This window comes from Megascapheus bottae, chromosome 8 (genome assembly GCF_031878675.1).
Source record: "Megascapheus bottae isolate mThoBot1 chromosome 8, mThoBot2.hap1, whole genome shotgun sequence".
In the NCBI taxonomy this organism is placed as follows: domain Eukaryota; kingdom Metazoa; phylum Chordata; class Mammalia; order Rodentia; family Geomyidae; genus Megascapheus; species Megascapheus bottae.
This window is the reverse complement of record NC_143516.1, coordinates 71,094,484-71,102,837: the sequence shown is the minus strand read 5'-3', so window position 1 is coordinate 71,102,837 and position 8,354 is coordinate 71,094,484. Positions and strand designations below refer to the sequence as shown.

Genomic DNA, 8,354 nt, shown 5'->3' with positions numbered 1-8,354 from the left:
AGGGACAGGGGCCATTTTGCTCCCTTTCTCATGGAGGAGATGGCCTCCGAAGCAAGGGAAAATGGCTTAAAGTAACCTGGCTATGATTTAATTAATGTCAAGACTAATACACTTATGTGTGTCCATTTATACTAAAAGTTAAATATTACATGTACTTTCCAGTTTGGAGTAAATATTGCTCCTAATGACATGTAATCCTGAGAATCCCTTGGTAAAATAGGCTAAGGTTTTAGGTCAATGGCAGAGTCAGCATCCCTGAGTCAGCTTGAAAAAGTCACAGAAGATGGATCTTTGCCCACCAACTCCCCTTAAGATCAAGAGACCAGAGTCATTTTTGAAAAAATAAAACAGGAGAAAGTAAAGGCAAAAGTATGGAGTACAGTAATAACAAGTGTGCAAGTGCAAAGAATGCACTTGTGAGAGATATTGCACCTGTGAGAGATAGTTACATGCTCAAGCCTATTATGTCTGCCTAGAAAATCCTAGACTTACAGGGAAACAACATCTGGTTAACAAAGTTCACCCTGCCAAATTACCCAGGGGCCACTGCCTAAACCAGTGGGGCATCAGCTTGCAAAAGCCAGAGCACTCAGAGAAAGCAACTAGGAAGATACTGAGATTTCAAACGTCTTTAACTAGTCTGTGTAGAGATTTACAGGCAATCCAGCAGAAAGTGTGACAGTCCATCCATGGGACGCTGGGAGATGCTACTTCAGCTTTGCCCAGATTCTGTCCATCCTTCCAACTAACAGCCATCTGGAGGGGACTCTGCTTTTTCATCTGATCACCGCCAATGTAGTAAATGTAGATGAGACTCTTGCCTGACTCCATCACACATAGCTGATTCCTGGTGAAAGACTGCTTTGGATATGCAAAACATTTATACATCGTATGCAGCCTGACTGGGAAAAGACTGGCTATGGTGTTATGCTAATGACACGGGTGTAGGTAGAAGAGCCTCTTGTGAACTTTGATTAAAGTAACTTGCTTAACATAGGTATTGTTAGGGTCACTAAAAATTAGATTCCCCAGGCAGCCAGGGAAATATCTTTACAAACCAAATTTCAATACAGGTTATTCTATAGCCTAAAGTGCTAAACAGTTACTGTTTGAAAACTCTCATCACATCTACTGAGTGTGGTCATTGCAGAACTCTGGCAAGTATTTACCAAGTTACAGGTCAACTCTGCTTGTTATTTCAATCTGTTGCTTTATTTGGAAATAAAAAAAAAGATTTTTTGATCTGAGGATTGCAGTTCAAAGCCAGCCTGGGTAGAAAATCCCTCTCAGACTCCATCTCCCAGCTAACCAGCAAAAAGCCAGACTGGAAGCATGGTTCAAGAGACTCCTATCTCTAGTTAGTCAGCCAAATACTGCAGGTGGTACTGTGACTCAAAGTGGTGGAGCACTAGCCTCAAGCAGAAGTGCTCAGGGACAGTGACCAAGCCTTGAGCTCAAGCCCCATGAAAGAGATGCCAAGAGGTTGATCCATTCCAGCAGCAATCATCTAGACCCCAGGACCAGGTCATTCCTGATGATGAGGAACCATAGAGAGATACTATTACATCCTAAATGGAGTCATATTACACTCTTTCAAAATTAATCAGAGCCGGGAGATCAAGAGAAATAGTGAATAAGCTTGCCCATCTCCTGTCCATACCTCTCTGCCTTCTTGGACAGCAACTTACATTCTTGTCTTTGTTACTGGGACAGTTAGCCTTGGAAGCTTCCTGAGTCTCACACATAGTCTATAATCCAGATTTCTACCAAGGCCTCTTGTTGGGCCCCTAATCACGACAATCTAGCCTTAGTCTCTGACTGGTTATTCTCAAGCAATTCACTTTGCTCTCCCCTACCCAGTTGGCAAAACCCTAGACATTCCCTTCCTGCTGCTGGTCCACTTATATGGAGAGTCCTCCTTCCCTCTAATGGGCCACAATTGGCTGATGCTCCAGAAGGAACTTTTCTGGTTTGTTGCCAGGGTGTGTTTTCCCATGTCATTCATGTTAACTGCTCCTGCCACCTTGTTAGCCTTTGCCTAATCTCGCCTTTTCAAGTTTCTCTTTAACAGGATAACAAGCCCTCACTCAGGACACCACCTGGGAATAAGACAAGGACATCCTGTTACTACAGGCAATTGGAGGTTTCATTTACATAGCTATGCTAGCACAGACCTAGATCCTAGAAAACCCCATCCCCAGTGACTCCTAAACAACCCTTGCCAGCAGAAAGTGGCCAGAAAAGACCACAACACCTGTTGGCTCTGGTACCTTTAAATATTTCTTCTACCTCTTCCTGAGGCTCCTAGGATCCTAAGATAAAGCTGGAAAAGTCTTACTTCTTCCTTCAGGATATGGGGAATTAGATAACATGCAATAGGCCTCCAAGACGGAGAAGGCAATCTCAGGTCTTTCCCCTACTGGAAATCAGTCACTCCCTATTTTATGCCTCCCTTGGGTCAGATAGCAGCATCCGTGGAACACCCTGCGCCTTGTCCTTCACAGTGAATTCTGGGGCTCCTGCCAGTTTTTCTCCACCCAGACCTGACTGAGCACGCAGAGTAGCTCCCACCTCTAGCCAGGGAGTTACAAGATGCCTCTGAATAGGGACAGGTGCCATTTATCTCCCCCTCCCATGGGGGGAGATGGCCTTGCCAGCTCCTCTGATAAACCTCATTCTCTTGTATGAGATGGTGTCTGTGTCGTCTTCTGGGATGGATGCTTTCAAGTGGTACATTATAAAGACCATGGTCCTACCCTTACTCTATCCTACTTAATGGAAGTTGGATCTTTATGTCCAAATTTACTTTTAAGATTTCACAAACAAGCAAATAGACCATAGACTCTCTGTGGTACTTATTCTTCTTATCTTAATCTTAGTTGCTTTATATCTAAATGAGGTACTTTTCGATTTCCCCCTATGTCTCAACTCACAAGACCTGTTGGTTGATATAGATTCATTTTTTTCTTTATTTTAATTTGCATTTTTAATTTATCTTTAAGTACTTGTACAAGGGAATTGCAATTGAACTTATCAGTTTCTGAGTATAATGCATCATGATCAATATCATCACTTCCAAGTCAATTCATTTTGCATTTGTGCTAATGGGAACTCAATGGACTTGGCTTTTGCCCTTTAATGATAGCTGTATTTAGATTCAAAATTATTTCTCACTTAATATTTTTTGTCTATCCCGTAGTTTTGTCTTTTGGATTAAGACCACTTTTCAAATAATGAATTATCATATAACCATATCTGGAAATTTCCAGTTAAATCTGGTTGGTTTCCCATTCTTTCTGTCACTATTCTTATTTGAGTTTTGGTTGGTTTAGAAAATTCAAATTTATCTAGGTGTTGGGGACTGTGCATGTGTGTGGAGGAAAGTAGAACCCATGCATGTTTGCCTGGCATGGACGGTATAATCTACAGTCAGCCGCGCTCAACCTGGAATCCCATCTTTATTTTTTATTGCTATTATAAAAGTGATATACAGAGGGGTTACAGTTACATAGGTCAAGTAATGTGTACATTTCATTTTGGATAACGTCACCCCTTCCCTCACTTCAGTTTTTCCCTCCCATTCTCACATACAGGATGTATAGTTCATTTTCAACACAGTGTCTAGTGAGTACCACTGCTGCAGTTATTTACCCTTTGTCCCTGCATTTATGTGCCTGCCCCCTTTACCCTCCCGAAGGCAGATACATGAACAAACAAGATAAAAAGAAAAAAACAAAACATAACAAAAATGATGAAAAACCTAATTTCCATTTCCTGGAGTTCATTTTAATAAATAGTATGTGATCAGACACACATAGGCAATGTGCCTTTGTGTTCCTAAGAATATCCTCCATTGGTCTCATTGCGAATGTCTAAAGTTCTATATAATTCACCAAGGTCCAGTGTATATTAAATCTAGCTTCTGTATGTCAGAGAAAACATGCACCATTTGTCTTTGAGTTTCACTTATCTCACTTAACATGATTTGTTCTCAGTCTATCCATTTTCCTGCACATGATATAATCCTACTGGTTTCTAATAGCTGTGTAAAATTCCATTGTCTATAGGTACCACAATTTGGACCCACTCATGTATTGTAGGGCATCTTCAATGGGCTGGCAAACCCATCTTTTCAGAATATGTCTTCCACTTGTAAATGTGGAAGGCTCAGGAAAATTTAGATGGTAAACTATGCTAATATTGACAATATTTTATGAATAAGGATTTATTAAGCCATTGGCATAATGAAATAGAGAGAACATCTTATTTGAAATGCTTCCAAAATCTGAATTAAATAAGTCAAACATTGATCTCCCTCCATATCTTCCATAGAACTTATTCCCACCTATACTATATAATGCATTATATATATTACATATACATATGCATATATATATGCACATACAAATATGTTATACACATTTTATTTTTTTTATTATAGAAGAAAAGATTTAATGTGCATACTTAAAACATTTTCTAGAATTTTAGGGCAGTTAAAAATAAGTGAAAAACCTGCTATATATCTAAGGAAACAGAATTATATTTAAGTGCCATAAAGAATATACATGAGCATTTTTAGCCAAGATTTTGGCCGGTGAATACGGTAGATAATTGGAGAATAAAACTGAGAGTCAACTATTACAATTTGATTACATCATTAAACTTGATTATTGAAAAAAAAATTGTACACTTTTAGAACTCCCTTATACTGACTGGTAAAAGTAATAGCAGTCACAAGTCAAGCACAGTGTGTGTGTGTGTGCCTGTAGCACCAGTTACCTGCAAGCTGAAGCAGAAGGAGCACTTGAGCCCAGGTTTTCAAGGCCAGTCTGGGCAACAGAGTGAGATCTTGTCTCTCTCCCCTTTTGTGCCAGTACTGGGCTTGCATGCTGCTGCTCAGCTTTTTCACACATGACTGACACCTCACCAGCTAAGCCATGCCTCCTGTTCTGCTTTTTGCTATTTAATTGGAGATAAAAGTCTTGTAGATTTCTCTGCCTAGGCTAGCTTTAATAGGAATCTGAGATTTCAGAATCCTAAGGATTCTAGGCATAAGCTACTTCACCCAGCAAGAGAGACCTTGTCTCTTTAATAGAAAATACAAAAAAACAAAACAAAACCATTGAAAAATGTTTAATTAATTTAGAAAGACTTTATAATTTGGGCTTTAAAATGAAGAAGAAATAGTTGTTAGGCCTGGAAAATAAAGCTAGAAGTAGCAAAGTGGATACTAGAAATAACACCCAATGAGAAACAGCTAACCCTGAAGGAGAAATGCAGGCTTTACTCTCCAGTAGATTCTTTGAGTCTCCAAGAACAAATGGTAAGGGAAAATAATACAGCACAGATAACAAAATATTTTCTCATTTAATTAAAAAATCAATTTGTTAAACCGGGTGCCAGGCATGGCTCATGCCTATAACCTTAGACACTCAGGAGACTGAGATCTGAGGATCGTATTTGAAGCCAGTTTAGGCAGAAAAGTCTAAGAGAATCTTCTCTCCAATAAACTACTGAGAAATAGCCTGAAGTGAGGCTTTGGCTCAAGTGGTAGAGTTAACCTTGGGCACAAAGAGGCTCAGGGATAGCATGTAGGCCTTGAGTTCAAGTCCCACAACTGGCAAAAATAATAAAAAAAAAATCAATTTGCTAACAGGGTAGTACTGGGAAAGGGAAAATGTGTCATAACTGAGAGTACGCTGAAAAGTTATTTTTGATCCTAGAAACCTATTTGTAATTGCCAGTTGATGTCCCTGCTGCCACTTAAAGAACAGAAGTTGGGTCTTGGCATCAGAAAGACAGGCCTTGTGGTCCCGCATCAAGTCATTTGTTATAAACTTGCAGTGATTCCCTGAATTCAGTGTGGCATACAGGAGGAAGGGATCATCCTCTGAAATGTTATCAGCAAAGAAACATCTGGCTTGCTGTTGTATCATTTGCATTTCATTTTTTCTCCATTGGGAATGATGTGTTATCATGTGCTTCCGGCCCAGGACTAGAAGTCAAAGATTCTGCTTAGCTAGTTGAGAAACTACATGCAAGAGAGCACAAGAATCCCAAACTTTAGAATATGATTTTCCAACATTGAGACCATCAATGACAATATCAAAAGGAGGACAAGACTTTACAAATTCCTTAAATCTCTTCAGTTCTTGAGGTGTCGTCTTCCTGTATTGGTCACCTCCATCTATCACATCCTTCATGATTTTTCCCTTGAGAAATTCATACTCTTCTGGACTTAGGTGAATAGATTCTAAAGTCTTTCCACAGCCTAAACACTGACCACTTTCCTGGACGGTGGTGAACTGTCCTTTCCATTGTTTTCCAGGAATACTTTCAAACCAAGTTCTTATACTGTGTGCAAGTGATTCATCAGGATATAACTGGTTATTTCTTAGATACAAAAGGATGTCTAGTAATTTGTTTGAATAGTGATCATCTTTTATGGCTTTTCCAAAATCAAAGAAGGCTTTTAAAGTTTCCATCATAGGAATAATCTCATGCCCTAGCAATTCCTGATACAAATTCCAAGCCATGTCCACCTCATGATGAAGGAGCGCTCCCTGGATACAGTCACTATAGTTCTTTTTTGTAGGGATCATGACTTCTTTTAGGTCCTCTAATAGCAGCAAGGCCTCTCTCCATCTATCTGAATGGATTAATCCCCAGATAAGAAGACTGTAACCTGAAGATTCTAAGCGCTTGTATCGCAATTTCATGATTTCATAGACATCAGTAACTTCTGATGTTTGCTTATGAAGAACACAAAGATATTGTTATACACATTTTATATACACACATTTACATACATATATTTGTGTACATATCTATATACATGTATATAAATACGTGTATGTGTGTAAATATACACATATTTATATATAGTATTATTTATATTTATATAACATTTTGCCTTTAATATAAATCATTTTAAGACAGCCTAAGTTTGGAAATTAGTGACATAGTACAATCTATTTATTGCAGAATGAAGGGAGAAAGTAAGAGTCTATCATCTAGCAATAATATTATATACGCAATACCTTCCATGTGTAGATCACTTGTGATAGGGTAACTACCAGTCCATAAACTCAGAAAAGAAATTTGGCTTTTTATTCCATGAACCAGCTTGATTTTGAGCTTTCAGTCTCCTGGAAAAGAGCAGAACAGCTTTGTGTTAGCTGAGATGCTGTCTACATTCCAAGTATTGAGACGGAGGAAGGAGAATGGACACTACTGAGGTGTTCATAGTCCTGGTGGCCCTGGAATGTTCTAGTCCTGATTTTTTTGCTTAGTGTCATTTTTTCTAGTAGAGAAAACTTTTCCTGACCTGTCTATGATACCACAAGAGGAGAAAAGGAGCTTGCTTAGACAATGAGGACCAAGGCCCCCACCCATAGCGTTTGTTCACCCCTCACCATGGCCTTGAATAGTTTCTAATATGGGCATCATGTCATGGACCATTGCTCCAGAAAGACTTTCACATGAACAGTGGACTTAAGGAATCCCTAGAGATGTGTGCCTAAATGAGTACCCAGACAGGAGGGCCAAAGGATGCACTGAAAGCTTGTGCAGGTTTTGTGGAGCCTCTGATTGGGCCTAGGGACTCATATGGCCCATACATGGTCCAATGATCTTAAGAGTAACTCTAGCCTAGAGACCTCTTATTAACTCTTGCATGAAGAACCTCAGGCACAGCCTTCCTTTGGGACCCCTCCTGTCTAGATGGAGCTCTGTTGATCTTTCTCTTCAATAAATCTTGGTTGTTTTACCTCTCTTGCTGGCTGTGGACTCATTCCTTAAGACAAGAGAGACAAAGAACTCAACCCAGGTGGTGCTGGTGCCATTTTCTTGCTTCACTGTTAACAAAAATGTGCAAGGCAGCTTGTATGATCAAGTCTGATCATCTGATCATCATTTTTGTTTGGGGGAATAATGTTGCCTGTTAATTACATCCTCCTAACCTTGAGCAATTCTCCATTGAGAAAATCTTTCTTCCTATATGAGCTGTTCAACCAAGTTCTTCTTAGGCTTTTTTGCCAACTGAATGTAATGTGTCTTCCAAGGAGCTCATTTTTCTAAGCTAACCAGGGACCTGAACAGGAAGAGAAAGTGATAGATAATGAAGGCTACTCAATAGAGACAATGCATTGCTTATATAGTCTAGAAGCAAGTTATGTAGTGTGTAAGAATTATTCCAGAACACCCAACTGATGACCTTCCCTTCATATTGCAACTTGAAACCAACGTATGTTCATCCCTGCTGACAGCTACCAAATAGTCTTTTTAGGAGAAAAGACACAAATTGGAAGCTGTGTGGTGCAATTATCTTTCTATTATAAGTTTCTGTGGACAAT

The 8,354-nt window shown here is 39.4% G+C and overlaps 1 pseudogene; it reads right to left on the bottom strand.

Annotated features, from left to right (window-relative positions):
* Positions 1-621: 621 nt before the first annotated feature.
* Positions 622-7,621, bottom strand: LOC150060138 (mitochondrial ribonuclease P catalytic subunit pseudogene; annotated as a pseudogene).
* Positions 7,622-8,354: the final 733 nt, after the last annotated feature.